We start from the raw sequence: 20,855 nt of genomic DNA, 5'->3' as shown, positions 1-20,855 counted from the left end.
CCCAAGAATGAAAACAGTATGGCAGGGAGCTGATTTTGTGGGTTGGGTTAGATGCTTTGGATTAAATGCTACCCTCTCAGCACGTTTTAGTGACACCATCCTTCCTGAAATGCTCACAATGATGATTCTGTTGTAGTTCAGCTACGTATCTCCCAAGGATAATGCTGAAATTATTAACAACTAGGTACTGGAAAATTTGTAATTTAAACACTGTAATAGCTTTATAATTAAAATGCAAGTGCAGGGGTAAAATTAGTATGTTATTGAATCAAATGTAAACTAGGACAGGATAATGTTTCAAACATTCCTAATGCCTTGATGTAACAGCGGCATTTAATTCCAGAAAACCCTTCATTTATTTTGTGCTTGTATGGAACCTAATGTAGGTTAAATACTTGTTAAAAGACATAGAAGTCATCGCAGTGAAGAAACAAATAATCCACAGATGATTGTATTCTCCAGATGCTTAAAACATTTGAAATTCTGCTTCTTTCTTCTCCCTAGGTCTCTGCCCGCTACAGATGTTCTCATTAGCTCTATCTCATCCTGTCCTCTAACCCTTCTGTCGGTCTGTCTCCGTGCGTTCAGGCTCTACTCAATCTGATTACGCCTTCGTTTGGTGTGTTAGTCAGACTCAGCCCTTTGTCTCTGTCTGCATTGCTGGTGTCATGCTTAATTCTTCAGGCTAGAATCAGCAGAGTCAGATAGAAAAACACTTAATGTAATGTAGAACATTATCAAAAGGCCAAGCGCCTCACATTACGCACTCGCTGCACACGTAGTTACTGCAATTATACACACTAATCAGCCATGGCATATGCAATTGATCCCACACTAACAAGAGGGCAATGAACATGATGGTCTACGAAACACAATTGCTGCGTATTTAACACAGCCATGCACTCACACGTGGCCTGCTCTGCATTTTAATATACTTTACCAAACCGGTAAGAAGGGAAAAGTGAGAGGGGAAGGAACAAACTAATGAATGCTGGGTTTCATTAAAAAAAAGAAAACGTAACAAAAACAGATAGTAAGCTTGCATTAAAAACTAAGAGTAACAGTCACCAAGAAGCTTTATGTGCTACGCACACGTTAAGGAGGCACAACCAAAAAAGTTATGTGGAGCTTGATGCATACAACGCTGTGCTTGACTCTTGATGAAGAAACCACTGAATCCAAATTAGCTGAGAGAAAACATGCACCAAAACATCGAGCAAGCAGGCAAACAGAAGTGGGTGGCACTCTTTCTTTCATGTTTTCTCTTCAGAACCAACCTAACACAAAGTTTCAAATGAGTAGTGGGATCTGTCTATATGGAGCTGATTGCGCAGCCAGGGCCGTTTTTGAGAAACACTTAATTAGGATGATACGCTGTCCCTGCAGGGCAGCCCTAAATGCTGTTTTTTTCCTCTATTGTTATGGATTTCTTTGAGAGTGTGGAGACAGACCCCACGGGGGAGAAGGCATGGCTGTCTTGGGGAAGAATAAAAAATTCTTTTTTAATTTCTTCAGTAAGAAGCCGCACTGAACTGGATGGAGATGCAGGATTGCCCCAGGCACATCTTTTCCAATGGAGACAATGACTAACAGAAGAAAGAAAGATGGCATGAATGACGAGTATTACTGCAATTCCTTTTAAGTCTCAGTAAAGCTAGCTCCAGGCTCTGGCAATGCTAATTTGCTGCTGGCAACCTCATCCCTGCCTTCTTGGGATCCAGAAAGATCTGTAAGTGCATTCCTGACTCCCAAACTATTCTTAAGTGAACCGTTCGAGATGGCACAAGGAAAAATCACACACGAGCCCCCAGAGCATCCCGTTGTGCACTGCGTTCCTCTCTGCCCCCATTGAACAGCCCAGTCCACGGTTTTCACTGCTTGCTTTAATTCCAGGTCCAGGTACAATCGTGGCAATACCTTTCCTTGGACTTTTCAGAAACCAATCCTCAGTCTGCATTGAGACACGCATCTGACACAAGGAAGGCAATTGCTACATGAGAAAGTGCGTTTGCTGACTCGGCCTGAGATATATAGGAGCTTGTTCGCCCTCAGCAGTAGTAGGGAAAAAATGTCTCTGAGAAGTAACAGCTGTTCACCTCTGTCTCCAAGCTGTTTGCTGAGCTCTTTAAAACAACACTGAGGAGACCAGATCAGGGCTGAGGAGGCTGAGGGTTCCCTCCCAACTCCTGCACGTGATTAACCACATGGCCACAAGCCTGGTATTTCACCTCTCACGGCCTCCCTTTCCCAGGCCAGCAAAACCTCCGGCCTCCAGCAGATGACCTGATGGACTGGCTGCCTGCTTCGTAATGCCCTGTGGTAAAGGCCATGCCCCACACAGCACCAGCATGCCTGCCGCCGCTTCTCTCGGTCCCTGAAGTCCCAGACATGAGGCGCAGCTGGTGAGACCGACACAAGGCCCACCACAAGCTGCTGTGGCCCAGAGGAGGCAAGAAGAGCCCCGTGGCTGATCCCTGGGAGCGAGAGGGGAAAAAGTCACCTCACAAGGGTCTTCTGCGAACAGGAAGCCCACCAGGACACACATTCACCTCACAGCCTGGTAACGCAGCCATCAGTCTCCTCACACGCCCACATCACATGGAGAAGGCAATGCTTGACAAATGTTTGTGAGGTGCCCGACAGGATTCAGCTCCCAGCCTAAGGATACTGCTCTATGCTAGAGCAATACTCAGCGACGACAACAACCAGATCTACCTTCTTCCCTCTCCATTACCTCAGGATGTTCAAGGGAGGAAACCTAAAGAACCACCGGTTTGTTCTTACAGCAGAAATAGGTTACAAATACGGGCCTTTCAGTGTACGAAGTACTTTACATCTCACAGATTTCCACTTCGGTCTTTCTAAGGCTGAAGTTCCTTTTGCTTTACCTGTTTCTAACTTTTTTCATCTTTGAACCTTTGCATTCAGTGCCCGTAGATCACCACACGTGACAGTACTAATCACTAAAGTTGTCTTACCTTCCCATAGCTTTCAGAGATGAAATTTGGCATGGGTACCCAGCTCTTTTTAAATAAAGCCTAGAAGCTTAAAAAGAATGGTGTTTCTGACTGAATGGATAGAAATAAACAGTCTAGCATTACAGGGAAAACAACAAATTTAGGAACAAGTGGAAAAAAAAATCACTAAAAACTCATAAAAAATGCAGAGTGTTAACACTTCATAATTTAGTTCCTCTGTCATTTGCATCCAATGGAATCCGGACTGTGGATCGGTTCTGAGGAAGGAGAACCTAAGAATAAAGCTGGATGAGAAATCCCAGAATTGGGTACTGTTATTGTACCATTTTACGCTTAGGGACTGTGATGTTCATCTTCCTTTCACTATATTGATGAAAATATTCATTTAGATAAGGTGACATTTGATTAACCTTATAAAGACCCAGTGCATGGTATAGGAAGCTTAATAACATAGCTGCCTCATGTCCCCAGCAAGTCTCGGTCTCCCAGCACAGCTTCTTAACTCTTGCTAACCTTGTCCTGTCTGCTCCTTCCAGCTGCCGTCAGTGCTGGGTCACTGCACAGCACCACAAATCCTTCCCTGAGAGGTTTCTCCACATACCAGCAACAGCACCAAGCCCCTGCCCTCTTCTGTGAAGATCCTCAAGCAATTTTCACTCCTTGAAGGCGCAGACTGAATTCAGATGTCACCGACAGAGAGAGGTTCAACAGTTTTCATTTCTTGTTTCCAAAACTCACAGCTCTCCCATTGTGACAGGGAACATACTGCCCTTGGCCACACCAAAAGCAAGGGATCAGCACGAGGGAGTGAACTGGAAAGCAAAGTGTGGATAAACCTGATGGGAAATGGGCTGTGACAGGGCAGCCCAGGACAGCAGCCAGCTGAATGCTCTGGCTCTCCTCATCCTCACACAGCCAGGCTTCCTCTAACGTGGTACCACTGGAGTTACTACCTCTCAGGTCACATAAAACTTCTCCAGATGGGTCTTAAAACCTCCAAAGATGGAAACTGCTCATCCTCTCTCAGCACACTGCTCGCCTGCTGGATAACCTGTTATTACAAGGGCTGCCAGAACCAGTAGTACAATTATTTCACATTTCCAAAAGCTTTAGAGAAGGAAAACAATAATTTATTCACAATTAATTACTGCATAACTGAGGCAAAGTGATCTTTAGGTTTCACATCTTCGCCCACCTATTCTCACTGAATTTCCAAACTACAGAACAAAGGCATTAACTGTGTACCTGGGAAAACTCTTTTTTTTTTTTTTTTAATCTTAAGGTCAAAACAAAATCTCAACTACTATCCCATCTGGGATGAGAACAACTATGATTTTTAACCTAAAATACTGGCCGTGTTGCTACAGCAGTGCATGTTAGAAACCTCTTGACTGTGACACCACAAAATTGTGGCACGGCAACAGGTTGTTCTTACGTGGAGAAGGTAGGGCTCCAGTATAATATACAAGTGGGGCAGATATGTAAATATATATAGAAGGATTAACAAAGCTAAAACTTCAGTTCAAAGAAAAATATACTGACCAGTCACAAGCAAAGCACTTCTGAAAAGGTTGAATTAAGGGGGGCTCATACCTAAAGCAAACAGTGTTCAGATTTGTAATGTGGTAGTTCAGACGCAATTCATCAGTTTAGGATGTTGTTTATAAACATCAGGAAAATCAACCTATTAAAGATCCACCGGCACTGAAATAAAAGAAAGCAGATGAAGTTAGAAAGCACTAATACGAAACCACACACTTGCAGACTAACAAGAAGAGCTTCCGCTGTAATTTTTATCAGTTGAGAAGAACAAAGAAGGAAGACCTCAGTGTCAGACAGTGCACCCACAAAAGAGGTAGGTACTGTGTTAGGGTGCACCAGGCAATGAACTGCACAAAAAGCAGCAATTAAATTGAATCAAGAATATTGGCTACTGCAGGCAATACACTGACCACCTCAGTTTGTAACAGGTACAGAGAAAGACTTATGAGGATAGCAGAGACATCCTCACCAGAGCTAAACACAAGACTGTTAAGCTCGACAAAATGGAGGCTGAGATGTCCTACAGTCGGCTCTCCAGAAATACATGACAAGGATAAGCACTAGAGAGGTGAAAACAGAGTTATGACAAACACGATGTCACCAAAACAGCTAGATGAACTGGGGTACCATCAACAAAGAAAGCTAATTTAACCAAGTGGCCTACGAGGTAGCTCAAGTTTTCTTCTCTTTTCACTGTCCAAGGTGAAGGCAGAACAAACTTGAGGTTCAGATCTCATCTGAACCGAAAGTCACAGAAGTTAGATAGCATTTTACTTACCCTGACTATTAGAGAGTTCCTCAGTGAGGACAGAGACAAATGACATGATGTGCAGCCATGTTCAGGGTTAAATGGGATGTGCAATAGTTTTTGGCAAAGTCATTTACTATTTTTAATCATTTTCATTTTGGTAAGTTCAGTGCAGGCACACAAAGTTCCTGGTTGCTATCCTTATTTATAACTTATAACTGCATTTATTTAGTATAGCTATTTTTTTTCTTTTTCCATTCTAAAAGCAGAGCACACGCTGTGAAGGCTCCTAGGCACAGTAAAAGCTACTCACAAAGCCAAGTCACTGCTAGCCAGCCACAGTCACAAGATGAAGAGCTGATACAATGGACCTGCTACGTTATAACCCTGCAAAATGTTATGCCACCGTTCATCTTCAGGAAATTTAATATAAATATGTAAACATGGTACGTTATCTTTTCACTTAAAATGAAGATATAACGGAGGCATTTAGAAATCCTATTAATATACCATGACTACTTCAAGTGGCCACAGGGAAGCCCCATCACCTCTGTGGTTTAGTTCACACATCTGCACACAGATGATGTGACTTCATAAACACCTGAGAGTTTTTATATGGGCAAGTTCCATTCATACCTTGCTCCCTAGCATCAGGAAGTCACACTTATTTTGCAGAGCAACATTGGAAATCACACGTTGCAGAGTGGCATGTCTTATCATTAGTCTGTCAAAGAGATTTTTAGAAAAATACTGCAGCTTCTACCTACTAATGTCGTACCTACTGATACCGTAGCATGCTGTCATCTCCTGCAGATGCCCTTTTCTCTGACTTGCACTCTAAAAGAAACTTGGTTTAACTGCACTTCTAGTATGCCTATGACTTCCCCTCTTTGACACAACCACTTGTCTGTTTGAATTGCACTCCAGTTCTGTTCTGCGTTGGCACTGGATGCAGAACCACTAAAGGGCCAGCTTTCACCACAACTGAACTGAACACGGGTGGTACATGCCCAGGTAGTAATCTCAAAGAGGCCAACCTAACTTATATCTGAATGACTCTGACTGGGTGCAAGCTCAGATCCCTGTGTTTTAGCCTACATTGAGTGCTTTTTAAATTACACGGCCCTGCCATTGCAGTAAAACCACAGCAGAGTGTGGTAATGCACTACAGCCACACCAGAGCACCAGCTTCTTCTTGGCGTGCTCTGCCTCTGGCTTCCTGCATTAAGAAATGATGATGATAAGGAAAAGAACCTTCAAAGACTGCAGTATATTTTTTGCTTAATTAAAACTAAATGGAAATTGGTATGCACTTGACTGATGACGGCAGTGCAAACCCTAATGCTCGCTGCCAGATTTTAAAAGCCATTCAGATCCTTCATTGTAAGGAGATGCTATATAGTGAGACGTTTTTCCCCCAGTCCCTGTACTTGCAACCAGAGTCACCATGCAAACTGGTAAGAATGCCAGTTCTGAGTTAAATCCACCATACTTTTATTCCTGCTCTCTGCTTGCTGCAGAGCACGAAGCATGTGATACCATTCGCTGCAGAGAAACCTCCTGAAAGTTTGATACAAAACAAACACAGAAATGACTGGGAGCACACGCGTCTACTGGAAATTCTTCACTTTCTCTCCCTCCCATGCTCCTTCCTTCTTTCTCGCTCACTAGAGAACTGCTAAATCATTCCAGAGAGGAATGAATGACTCACCCTTTTCCTTTCTAATTAAATGTGCTGTCAACATCTCTGAAGGGTACCTGCAACCCACGATAGGAGGAGTGATTTTGTCCATTAGTTAAGCAGAGAAAAACAAAGCTACTCTGACAGAGGCTAGCTTTTATTCTGACTCAGTCCAACAGACATTTTATTTCCATGGGAGCTGAGCCAATCTAAGTTACTGCCTCCCGCTGCTTGTCCTCATTTTTCTGCACCTCGTATCTGTCAGCATAATCACATGTTGGTACCACCCAAACTCTTTTTTTTTTTTTTTTTAGGACCTTGGACCTAGAATACTTGGACAGGAAAAAAAGTAAAACACTTTACAACAGGAACAATTTAAACCAAATCCCTTTGACAGTATCAATCTGAGGAACAACTACATCAGCTTTTTATGATAGCAAACGTGAAGAGCAGGAACCCCTGCAGCAGCCAAGCAGCTGCAGACGAACCACATGACAGGAGAGCTGCAAACAAATGCTCATTCAAAGCAAGTTGTCAGACTCAGTGTAGCACAGAAGACATTTCCTGTGAACACATTTTAAAGGCTCAAGTTTCCAATAATCAGCCTGCAAACTCAGGCAATGTGTTCTTTTTCTAGGTCAAGACGGTCACTACCCCTGCTACAAACCTCAGCTAGACAGAAGGTAGAAGACGCCGTGCATCCATCCTGCTGTGCTGTCTGTCCTTGTCCTTTGCCTTGTGGCAAATAAAATGCACAATTCTTTAAATTCTTTTACAAACTAACTGTATATTACTTCCTCAAGTCTTAGCTCACATTCCACATTTCAAAATACCAGTCTTCAAGATTTTAAAGAACAAAAGCTCTCTCCATTTTGACGAAGTGATTACTGTGATCAGTATGGGAACTCTTTCTGAAGTAGTGACTTCTACAAGATGCAATCACATTTGTATCAAGAGGCCTTACAGAAAGAGAGGAAACTGTCTCGATCTGATTCCCCAGAATTGTATCACCTTTGCTTGCATTATGCATGCAGCTTGTGCTTTCAGAACACTCAAATTTCAGCTATTTTCAGCTCTAGCTTGGAAAGAAATAAAACACACATCTATGGCTGTATCTATATTCCTGCTTGCAGCAGTGCTTTCTTTAGCATCCTAATGCTTGGCTGTGCTCCTGAGTGAGTCGCAGCTCCTTGCTGGGCAGAAACACAGTCACCATTTACTTACTGTGCACTAGATTTTCATGGAAAGAAAATCACAGTACATGCCAATACCGTCCCAGCTCAAACAAACATGGAGCCAGCACCTCCTGCAGCATGCCCCGACATCGGGCCTGTTCCTCAAAGTCGTCACACAGCCGCCACCTCCACCAGTCAGCCTAGCTAGCGAGCGCTGTCCTACAACACAGGATGTGAGGAAAGCAAGATTACAAAACACAGTCTTGAGGTCAAACTGGTTTACATGAGTGCATCCTGTATTTCACATTCCATTTTAAATATTAAGGAGGGGCCTTGGTTTGCTATTACAAGTGTGACCAGCCCGACTGTTCACTATGTGACTGCAGAAGAGATGAGGTACATGAAGAACACCCAGGATAACACACTCAATGAACTTTAACAGGTTTGTGATGTTCTGCACAGTAATATGAATTGAGTCCAGTACCTAAAAGTCTCTCTCCCTTCTTTCGTTTTTTAATATTTTCCTCTCTGCTCTCATGAGACCCCACCTGGAGTGCTGCATTCAGCTCTGGGGCCCCAGCAGAAGAAGGACATGGATGTATGAGAATGAGTCCAGAGGAGGGCCACAAAGATGATGAAGGGGCTGGAGCACCTCTCCTACAAAGACAGGCTGAGGGACTTGGGGTTGTTCAGCCTGGAGAAGAGAAGCCTGTGGGGAGACCCTACAGCAGCCTGCCAGTACCTAAAGGGGGCCTACAGAAAAGCTGTAAATAAGACACAAATAAACAAACAAGACACATTTTTTCTTAGCTACTCAATGTCCATGTGCCTGTCTTTCTTACCACCAGAGGCTATGCTTTCAGGCTAAGTAACATTCCACTGTAAAGCCAACCATTCAAGTAGTAATGGATGGAAATTATCTTCCTGCAATGTAACCAAATGATAATTTTCCAAGGGAGTTAGTTCAGTTTTATGAAAATCCCTAGGAAGATGACATTAAGAGCAGTCTTCCCTCTAGAGTAATCCATCACACTGATCTCATAATACACACAGATTTCATGTACCCCCAAATGCAACATGAGGGCTGGTGCAGACTGGGACATTGGGCACTCCTGCCACAGAATGTGCAGTGTGATACGGGGAATTTTAGGCTGCATTACAGTCACATTTACTGTAAAGACACTGTTCTCTTGGGTCCCAGAAATAGGAACCGAAGAGGAATGGTGGGGAAAAAAAGTACAAGATGTAGAAAAGTCGGGAAAGAGATGTTAAACTTTCAAAAAATAAATGCTGCAAAATATTGCACTCCCCATCAGCTACCACAGCCCTCCCAAATGCCTGTTTGCCACCTGCCTTCTTTTTCTTGGAAGCCTTTTAGAGGCACACAAATGTTGCTGGTGCCATGTCAGCCAGGTGCTAGGAAGGAAAAACTCTTCCCACCTATGCTGGGTGCCTCAGAAAGGGGCACAAACACCTCAGGCAAACTGAGTCAAGGGACTAGTGGGTACCTGTCTGCTGCTGATCCTGAATATAACACTGGCTAAACAGATCTTCAGAATGATAAGTGACTGTGCTGCCTTCCCTTCTTTTTGCTACATTTTACATGCAATTGGTATTTAGACACCTCCAGTGTTTAAAGAGACAATTATTGCATGTGCCAAACTGTTTCTAGCCCTCAATACAACCTGACCAGTGGCTCCTTCTGACATTCTTGGATTTGCCATTGATTAAAGACGGAGGATGTTCTCGTAACTGAACCATAAATCCTCCTAACAAGCACAGAGAAGAATGTTCTGTTCTTCCTGAGCTATTAGGAAATCCTTCCATCCCCGAAGAAAAGGCAAAGCCCTCACAAGGTAGCCAGAAACTCAGACAGGCTGGTGCTGAAGCCAAGTGCTCCCTGTGGAAATGCAAGTCTATCCTTCCAGGTGCACAAGCAAGGCCCCTTTCTACTGCTCTCTGTGCCTCTCTCAGCCCTTCCCACTACCCCTGTGCACTGAAATGATTTGGTGTTTTCAGAAGGATCCTGTAAGCCCCGAGCGGCTGCGGGGCCCTCCTGCCCGCCCCAGGCCACAGGAGCTCTGCTGGGCGCCATTTGCAGGTTCACTGAGGAGGAGCCCTCAGGCGGCCAAGGCCCTGAGTGTCTCTCAGACCATATGAGCTGAAAGGACAGTAATACTCAGCAATACTCACGTGCATTCAGTTACAAAAGCTCCTGATAAAGGGTGGCAATCGTAAAGGATGCAATTTTAACCGGCCCCCTTCTGTTCCCCAGCTGAACTGGGGGGGCTTCACAGAAGAGCCGCCAAGAAGATAAATCTCCTCCCATTCCCCACTTGTCTTTCCAAAGCCCATCTCTGGTAGTCCAGTTTGCAAGTCTGCCTCCCTGCATACATACTGGCGAAACAGCAGTCGCTTTTCCACACAACTTTTCAGTGTAAAATCACTGTTCTGTGGAAGTATCAGTGATGCGGATTTCATGTTCTCACCACTGAACCTCCAAAGGTACGGGACAATAGAAATCTTATGTAGGCAAAACCACAAAGGCCACATTCCTCCTATTACTCACTACCTCCTGTTTACCAAAATGCCACTGAAAGTCATCCACTTATCTCAGGAAGAGAATAATTTAACAAACTTTTCCCAGGCAATCACGTCAGAGAGAATTTAAAACAGAAAGACCTCCTGCTAGCCAGCTCGGCTGCGTGCATTTTTATGTCACGCATTCATAGCCATGCTACTACACTTACTGCTAGAAACATTCAGGATGTGATCCTCATCGCCCAAACCCACTATCATAGCACACAGAGCTTGAAACTTCTCTTCTTGCCGACTTTCCTGAAATGGTAGAAGAAACTGCCACCATGATGTGATTATTTCACGTCCTTCTATGCATTAAAACAACCAACATTTTGCCATGTTGCTCCGTAAGACCCCAGGAGAGGCCCACCCACTTGCCCAACAGAAATCACACTGATGACAGGGTAAAATATATCTTTGGCTTTACAGTCACACCGCTAGCGTCTATTTCTGAAGCGAGACAGAAGAAATCTTTTATAGCAGCTTGTTTTCACAGATCCAGGGCTTAAAATCTTACCCACAACACACAGGAAACTTGCTGAAATTAGTGGCTCTTTAGTGCTGTCCAGAATACTGCAGCATCTTTTGTGTTGTTTTGCATTTTAAAAATCACATTTACTGGTTTGAAAATAGCCTGCAGAAACAGAGGCAGGAACAACATGCTCCGTCATTCACCTTTGCCCGCAGCAGATCTGCCATCTGGCACTACCAAGCATTTATCTAAAAAATAAACCTGAATTAAGGATCATGAACCCACTCCTTTTTAATTCTGCATTACCTGGGCACAGGAGGTCACTTTACAGTCATGCGAGACATCCTATTTACCAATTCACTATTCTTTATTTAAGCCCACACAGCAAACTCAGAGGTACTCTGCTGCTTTAACAGATGAAGCACCAAACTGAAAGCAGAATTAATCCCAGATTTCTACATCCCTATAAAATACAAGGAGAACTCAGTACAGAAATAACGCATCATCATAATCCAGGCCACAATGTCATTTGACTAGGGCAAAATGAACTATACTCATCCCCAAACTAGCTCCGATTCCAGAGCAGGGGGCAAAGAGACTACAGTCATGAAGAACTAGTCAGGTGGAAAGTTGGCCCCTGAAGGCAAATGAAAGGATCATCATTCATATAGTCAAGGTACAGGCAGCACCCTTTGCCCTTTACTTAAATTTGCACACACTCAAGAATACATAAACATTTCAACAGGCAAAAATCATAAATGATACAAAACCTCACAATGTGACAAGGGAGGAGGCCCTCTACAACAGGGGCCTTCTAGGGCAAACGGGATGACTCCACCACCTCTCCTGGTGTCCCTCTGCTTAACCTGCCCCAGGATTCAGTGAAGAACTTCACAGTATGTGCAAAGATTTAACAGTTCTTTCCTCCTCCCCTTTAAAACCAGGGAACAAATCTAATCCACACAAGACCACTTATTCAGAAACTAGGAAAATCTATAGGGACAAAGCGGATGCCCTGTAGATGTATGCAGACATATAAATGAAAGATCACCAAAACAACTCACAGAAAAGTTGTCATTTCTAAAAATTACTCAAATACAAAAAGTGAGTTCTCCAACAACAACAACAACAAAAGTTCAGTACTGCAAACAGTACTTGTAACCAAGCCAACTCCAAAAACCTTTTTCCCTCCCTCCTTTTCAAATTTCAAGCTGAAAATAAAAATGCCGTGCTGTTCTGTGGCACAAAGAGGTGTTAAATAAACCTTGAGACATTGCTTCCTTCCATATACTGCAGAGCCCTCTTTCAAGAAGTCTAACATCAATAGCAAATCACCACATAAAATACAGCGATCATTTTTTGTGACATAAATGGACCATTTTCTGCTCTGCATCAACTCAGCATCTGAGGCAACAACAGTGCTTCATTTTTGATGATCGGGTAAAACGGTCACACAGTCCCAAAATCACCCATACTATACATGATTCGCCCAAACTCACTCTAATAACGAGACTGGATCTCCTCAAAGTTTTTTGCACGTGCCAGGAAGGCAGCCTAGGGGCTCAGAGTACCACAGGTAGGGCAGAGCCACAAGGGAAACTGGAGGAAAACGCTGCAGGTTGGACCCAGGAGGAAACAAATAAAAGGACAGCCTGAACACTTTTATTGCAGAAAAGAAGGACAGCCTGAACACTTTTATTGCAGAAAAAAAAAGTCAAGGAGATCACAAACTCTCAGCTTCACGTTCTGCTAAAAGGACAGGTGAAATGGCCCCAGCAGCTTCTGCCACGTTGCTTTTATGGCCTAATGCAAAGCCAACTTAAGGCAACCAAAAACAATTTTCAAAGGGCAGACTTTTGACAAGCCCTATCATATTTATTACAAACCCCATGCACAGAAGGAGCCTCTCTGGTGGTCATCACTTCCACGGATGGTTTACGGACAGTTGGGATGGAGAGGCTGTGGTCAGGGTTGGGTTGTCTCAGGGGCTACCCATCACCCTCTCTTTTCGATTTTAAGGATGTTTTTGCAATTTTTTTTCAAAAACGTTAACTGTTGATTATTTAAATGCACCCACAACTTATTAATAAGGAAATGGTGTAAACTCCACTGAAGATATTTATGTTTTATTGTCATAAATTGTTTGTTGTGGTTTGACATAGTAGAGGGTTCCTAGTCTAAATGTATACATACTTAACAGCAGATGTGAAGGCAAACACAATTCTGACACAATCTCAGGAAAACAATAACTTAGATACAAATCAATCAAAAAATTAGGACATTAAAGTGTTTTATTTGGATTGTTTGATTTGTGAGGGGGAGGAAAGACTGCCACGTGCCAGTACTCCATTAGCAAGCAGCCCTAAAAACCACCCTAATATTGGATAAACTTGCATTCATAACGCCGCACCATCAGAGATATTTTATATCCAGCAATTCATTTTATATCATTCAATTCAGTGACCAAAATTTTTCTCGTGGAGATGGGAGTCCACGAGCAACACTATTTTACAAGCTTCACTCAGAGCAGTTTTCTAAATTGGATGTCACAAGATGTGTACAGACACTGATGTGCTAGCAAACCTTGCTCTCCATTTTGTTATGAAGCTCAATCTTTTTTTTTTTTTAAATAGGAAGTCATGCCAAATGTAATTAATTCATAGCAATGAAAACACTGTGCCTCAGTGAATGCTGTAAATTATAAATAGAAGAAGAACCTAAAGTATGCTGTCATTTTAAATCATCTTGCTACGTTGCCATGTTTATTTGAGAGGAGAAGAGAGCAGTGACTTTTGTGCAGATTTTACAAGGAAATGCATGGCAGTTTCAAGAAGCTGAGAGCAAGCTAATAAATGATGAGGTTTCAAAAACATCCTCTTTCTCTCATTCTGAAAATAATACACAGAAGTGACCAGGCTCCCTTGTTATTAAGACCAGCTGCTGACCTCACTGTTGTATGCACCTGAAAATGGCACTGTCTTGCACATCCAACATAAATGTAAAAAATACAAGGAAAAGGAAAAAAAAAATGAATGAAATTAAGATAAATTCATCATTGAAATCCAAAACCAAAGGTTTCATAACTTAGAAAATCTCTTGGGGATGGGACAGCAAAGGCTCAAGACTCAGCGGGTTCTACCTGAGGATAATTAGCAACATAAATCTAGACTACATTAAAATTATTGCACCAGAGGGAAGAAAACAACAGTAAACCACTACAAAAAAAAACTGTTTTCCTCACTCTTCAGCAGTGAACGCTAACTAGAACGTGTCCCCCTTTCTGCATATAACCAGCTGTGAGAGCAGAACATACGCACGGGTTTTTAGCATCAGAGAATGAAAACAACCCCAGGATCAGGATGCAGCGTTTCGGGTATGTGAGGAGACTGTTTACATCCAGGCGTTGCATAGGGCATGCCCGCTGCCAGCCTGGATGCTGAAGGCAGAGCAGCGCTGTGGTTTTAAAGGTAAACAATCATCATTTTGCTCTTCCTAACGCCGCTGCTCTTTATTCCCAGAGCCATTCAGAAGCGGGCTCGCTCAGTGGGAAGCGAGAGCCGCGGACCTGCGGCGATCTCCGAAGCGCAGGCAGAGGGCTGCTGAGACGCCCGCTGCTCTCCCTGCCCTGATGTCTGGCAGCACCGTTTCTTCGAAAGAGGTCTTCTGTCCTTAACATGGCTGCCATGCCTTACATAACACGATGAATGGGAGCGTGCTGTTTTCTTTCCTCGGACATGCACTGCCCGTCAGCTGCACGATTCCCCATACGGCTCCGCAAACAAAGCTCTGCGGTCACGCAGCTCCCTCCGAGAACAAGCAGCAGCAGCAGCAAGAAGCTCAACCTTCCCAAGCTCTGATTTCCCTTTCCTATCCTTCCCTAGCGAATAAGAGGCGTTCTTACCTTTAAGCAAGCAGTAACGATGGCCGTGCTCAGTAGAGCCCGCTGCGTTTCGTCTGCGCTCGTAAAAAAAAGCCTTGGCGCAAGCGTCTGCTGCAGCAGGTAATCAATAATGCAACCTGCCTCTCCCGGTGCCAGAGCTGCTCCATCTGCACGCTAGCAAACGTGAACGCTGTCAGCGTGAGTCATAGCAGTGACTCAGAGCAGATGCAGAGCTGCAGGAGGAGTTTAAGTTTCAGGGCTTCCTCTCCGTGTCGCACAGGCACGCACGCACGCGCCGCCCGTGTGCCTGGGTGTACGCACGCCTGCCGACGGCCGCGGCCTTTTCTTTGGGCAGTGAGTTGGGTTTCTGCCTTCGTGCAATCTTACTTGCTTTCTTTTCTAGGCTGGCAGCTCTGATTCTGTCTTCGCTGTAAGTATATTCATCCTGAATGTGAAGCCTGCTTTGCGAGCCAGGCCATTCGCGTGATGTGGCAGGCAGTGTGTGACTGGCGTGTGTCTGTGAGCCCACACCTCCCATCAAGACTAGGAGAAGAACTCGACTACCCCAGGAAATATTCGAAAACAAAAAATAAGTTGGGGCAATATCCATTTACCCGTGGTAAGTGTATAACAAAGTGCCTCTGGGGGCAAATTTGGCCCGAGATGCAGCGAGAGCTGTCCGAAGGGCGGGGGGATGCAGACACCAGGGCAAAGTGCCTGCAGGAGAGATCAGGGCTGCATTACGGCCCGGGGCAGTGCCTTTGGGGAAAGGCTGATCACAGCAGCCTTCCCACAGTTGCCTGTCTCACTAGGCACCAGTGGCCCCAGGCACAGCAGCAGTGATTCACGTGGTTGCTCCCCACGCCTGCCAAACTCCCCGCCACATTCAGCTTGGGGCAGGAGTTATGCAGCCTGTTAGGCACTCAGTGCTAGGCAGCGGCAAGGCAGAGTGCTGTGCTGATTGCATTTTATTTCTGAAAGACAAATTATACTAAGCATTGAGCAAACCCAGGCTTCAAGGAAGGTAAATGAAGCCCTCTGCTACTGAGCCAGCAGGTCAACCCCGTAGAAACAAATGATGGGATGAATGAAGAGAGAGCACTGTCAGAAGAAGCTGCTGGCCCAAGGAACTAGGCATTAAACCTGCTTATCAGCCATTCATATAAACATCCCAGGCAGTCTGGGAAAAGGCACTTGGTTTATGTCAAAGCATTTACAAGCGAAACATCTTTCCTCATACTTAGCAAATGTCCTGCTGGCTATCGCCCAGAGAAGCAGATTTGAACTGAGATTTCTCGCCGAAAAGCTGCTAGCAAAGCGTGGCTGGCCTTCACAGGTTTTGTGGGGTTCGGTTTTGTTAAAGAAACACTTCTTATGCAAAGCACAACCAAATTTAAGGTAAGCCTCTCCGCCCGATCCAAGCAGGTGAACTACACCCCTCAGTACTGTATCTGGTAGTTATTAAAGCCGCTGAACAAACTGCATGCTATTGATGGTAATGTTTACTCTCTCCTTGCATCTCGAGGCAGCCAAGAGCACTGGCTTGGCAGGGATCAAGAGATGAGAAGGAATCAAGCTGAGCAAAACAATCCTTGAAGCATGGTCATGGAGATAACACAAACAAAGGGATAAAGAATAACTGCTGTCTTTCCCCTAAAAACACCCGTATCATATCTATCCCTTGGAATATCTTCAGGAGCTGCTAAATCCCACCCTTTTCCTCAGTTTACTAATGGCAGGGAGTTTTTCCTCCAGCCAAGCTTTCAAGGCTTTATTGCCTTGAAAATGTTGCAAATATGGAAGAATGCTAAACTCCCCAGCATGCCTGAGGAAAAAAATAAAAAATAAAGCTAAAAAAACCCAAAACCAACCAAGAACCCCACGACTTTTAAACATGAAAACAGCGAGAACACAGTCCAAGTGGCATCTATGGCACAGGTAGAGAGGAGCAAACAGGGCGGTACTTCATTTTTGCTGTTGTTGTTGGTTTTTTGTCTGTTTTTTGAAAGGATGGCATGCATTTATATCTCTACACCCAATTTTGTACTGTAGTTCACCTAAAAGCCTAGATTTGGATCAAAGACGACTCAAAGAAAAGAGCTGTTAAAGACCTTAGGGAGACGAAACACACCAAGAGCGAGCACACGCTGTGTAACATGCAAATACTTCTCTGCAAATGGTCCCACCTAAAAATGAGAAGTGATCCAGCTGCTGTAAGCAGCGGTTCTGTGTTGCCTAATTTCAGTTGCCCCGGCTTGACCTTCTGCTGCAGAAAGGGTTTGGATCCTGGGTCTGAAAGTGGGAAAACCTAAAGGCTCTTGCACCAGGAGAGGCGAAAACCTAAAAACCGACACTGATGTGCATGAAACCTTGAACATGAGTATTAGTAGAGCCTGCTAAACTGAACACTACTGCAAGAGATTTTGTGTTAAAGGCACTGTAGACTATTACACACTTTTCAAGGACTCGAGATAATATTTTTTTTCCTTTTTCTCCTTTAGAAAATGAACAAGCCAAGGCTCTTCTACAGCACCTATTCAACACGGTACTCCAGAACAAGCTAGGGCAGGGAATCCTGTTCCTCCTTATCACTTCCCTGTCTCGGGGATTTTGGTTTTGATTCCATATTAACCTGCTTTCTTATGAAAGCTCAGGCTACAGTCAAATTGTCTTTATTGAGTATACTTAACCCTACCTCTGTTCTTGAGCCTTTTTTCTTCTTAGCTGTACTGTACAAGGGAAAAAAAAAACAAAACACATTCATGTTCTTCAAGGACAGAGCTGGCTTCCACTGCAATGGGGTAACAGAAGCAGATCGAGAACTACTGGCAGGACCCACAGGCACCTCTCTTCCTCCTCCCAGTCCCCTTTCCATCAGCTGTGCACTCTGCTCCATCCTAATGATGGCTTGCAGCCCTGCTTATCTGAGCCACACGTGGAGGTAGTCATTATGCGTGCACACTGCAGAAGAGACCCACAGCAGAAGGAGCATGTATTTTGAAAAGAGAGAGAGGCAAAAGGTTGAGAAGGGAAATAACCTTGCATCTTCATACAAACACAGCTAATTTACCTGACCGAGGTTGCTTCCCATGTCCACAGCAAAGCCAAAAGCAGAAATTAGATTTCAGTGTCTTGCTGAAGTGAACATCAGGCTCCCCCTCCAGTGCACCTCAGTAGCAAGGACGTTTCTTCCAGCTGATCACCCTTGGTGGTTATTGGGATACGCCGTGACAGAAGCACTGTTTGCTTCTCGGGAAAATAAAAACTCCTGCTGGTAATAGCATCAGCTCCAGAGGAAGCCACGCGTGGAAGTGGGGCTTTACTGGTTGGTGTGGGAGGAGAGGAGAGGACGCGCTTACCAAGTTCATCTCAAGGCTTCTGAGGATGAGTAACAGGAGGCGCTACCGTGGTTGAACTTTCTACCATCAATACCTCATCCACCGACATCTCAAGAGAGACGTTTTTTATTCCTCCTGTACCAACCCAAAGCTACCTATCCTGCGCTGGAGAGAAACCACACAGTCCCAAGGCACCTGCAACACGCTGCGCACAGATCTCAGAGGGATGCAGTGCTGTGCACGTGGTGACAATGCACAAGATGACCTCACTGTCCTTTTCTTTCCTCTTTACGGTCTGTCCTCAGCGGATGAAACCAGAGACTGAGACACTAAGATCAGAGACAAGACAAGAGAAACGTCTCTCATGACAACAAAGTTGCACTGCCCAGGTGAGAGCCGAATTCACGGACACTGCTGTGGCTCCTGCAGAGCAGGGACCCAGACAGGGACACATCTGCTGCCTAGGAAAGCTCGCTGGCATAAGGACTCCCCAGATTGCACTTGATGTCAGCAGAGTGTCAGCTGATCTTTTGGCAGCTGGCCTGCTCGTGTCTGTCCACTTCTGTTCTCTTTTTCTCCGTAATGCCAACATCTGCCCATGTTTTGCATTGACAGGGACGGTCAGCAAGCCCCTAATAACGCATTAAACCTCAATCAAATGACGCACCATTTCCGATTAACATCTGCCCAATATTACTCTCCTTAATTCAGAGCTCTGCCTCTTCCTAAAAAACTAGATAGTGCACGTGTGGAAGCATCTGTAATCTCAAGCGTCACGTACTTGCCTTGAAAATCAGAAAAATCAAAAATAACAGAGAAGGCACTGCAGAAAACACCTGGTCTCCCCAGGCCTCTGAGAATATTATAGTTTGTTCTACCAACACAGACACAGTTTTCCCATTCCAAACCACCTTTATTTTTCTCTACAATGCACAACTACCTCTCTGTTTCAAACCAGCATGCCCTGGTTGCAGCGCTGGTACAATGATTTCAGCTAAATCCAACAAAAGAGATGACCAAACCCAGGTATAAACTCGTTTTGAGGCACTTAGATGTTACCATATGACTTCAACATTACATTTCCTTGCGCCATCAAACAAGACACTGTAGTCTGGTGGGAATTGTCTACATCCACTCATTTTGCTTATTCACTATACCTTACACATATCTGAGTTAAATTCTTCTTGCTGTCTTCACATTGCAGGACTTGCAGGTCTCATGCCAGTCTTTGAGACCTGTGAGCAGTAGGTTCTTAAAATGCCCCCGAAAGAACAATTGCTCATGCTGGAGAAAGAAAGTAGAAGTAAAGACTTGCTGTTTTCTCAATGCCATCTGCTGCGCTGCGTAAACTAAATTAAAAAAAAAAAATCAATGTAAAACTGTGAATGTGAAGCTGGCCAATTTTGCCTGCTATTCCTCAGCATTTTTTCAATAAAACGTACTCCGCCTTATTTGCACGAAGAAAGAACTGCGATGCAAGATTTCTGTGTTTGCACAACAGCTTCTCAGTGCTTTGTCTTGTCTTCTCAACTCATCTGTACTCCTTTGCAAGTTAACCAGCTCTGATTTTTAGCAGGGAAATCATCTGCTGTTACGTTCCTCATTAGTAAGGTCATGACTAATGTACCTACCCAGGCACATCAGGGACCTCGTCCTGTTAGTCCTATTCTTGGTGTCCTTTGCCCTTGCCTCGCGAACAAAACCCTGTTATCAGTACAGTATGATACAGCGCTACACCAAGAGCCAAGAGGAGCCCCAAACGCATGTGGAGAAGTAACAGATCTAATAAGGAGGAAAGCCAAAGTTGAATCTTTTTCATTTTTCTCTCTCCAAGTTCATTATTTCTTCTTTCAAAATAAATTATGTAACAATTCAATCAGAAAGAGCTATCCAGAAGCTCACAAAATTGCCTCGTGTGAATCCAGCCTCTATTTGTGGTGCACCATAAATTATTCCCCAGATTAATGCCACCAAGTATCACTGGGACCGTCCGAAGATTAGGGTACCGCACGCGCTGGACTGCGGATCAGAATCGAGACCAGTAGGAGCTTGAGGTGGAAAAGCTTATTAAAAACACTTATGATGTAAAAAACGTTTATTTCATGATTACTCTAAATTTTGACATTCAGAACTTAATTGCCTTTCGATCATATGGGATTTTTCCCAAAATCAGACTGTGGAAAAAAAAACAAACAATGGTAACTGTGCTACTTAGAAGTAATATTTTGACATCTGTATCCTGTGATTCTACAAAGTCTCCATCCACTCAGTTTCCTATCAAGTGTAAGGCACATACGTTCATTCACAGATTGTAGTGATAGGACAAGGGGTAATGGCTTTAAACGAGAAGAGGTGAGGTTTAAATTAAGTATTTGGAATAAATTCCTTACTGTGAGGGTGGTGAAGCCCTGGCACAGGCTGCCCAGAGAAGCTGTGGATGCCCCATCCCTGGAGGTGTTCA

At 44.2% G+C, this 20,855-nt stretch overlaps 1 protein-coding gene across 15 annotated transcripts in view; it reads right to left on the bottom strand.

The window, feature by feature from the left end:
• The window catches only part of INPP4A (inositol polyphosphate-4-phosphatase type I A), a 111,237-nt gene that overhangs the window by 69,547 nt on the left and 20,835 nt on the right, over positions 1–20,855 (bottom strand). For 13 of the 15 annotated variants that reach the window (XM_068680949.1, XM_068680996.1, XM_068681006.1 and 10 more), the window contains exon 1: positions 15,078–15,272. The exons of 1 other annotated variant lie outside the window; for it this stretch is intronic. The gene's annotated coding sequence lies outside the window, so the exon portion shown is untranslated. Of the gene's footprint in view, positions 1–8,252; positions 8,278–15,077; positions 15,273–20,855 lie in introns of those variants that run through there. One more of the 15 variants, XM_068680914.1, reaches the window with a different exon arrangement.

This window comes from Anas acuta, chromosome 1 (genome assembly GCF_963932015.1).
Source record: "Anas acuta chromosome 1, bAnaAcu1.1, whole genome shotgun sequence".
NCBI lineage: Eukaryota > Metazoa > Chordata > Aves > Anseriformes > Anatidae > Anas > Anas acuta.
Note: the sequence above shows the minus strand (reverse complement) of the source record. Positions and strands in the feature narration are given on the sequence as shown.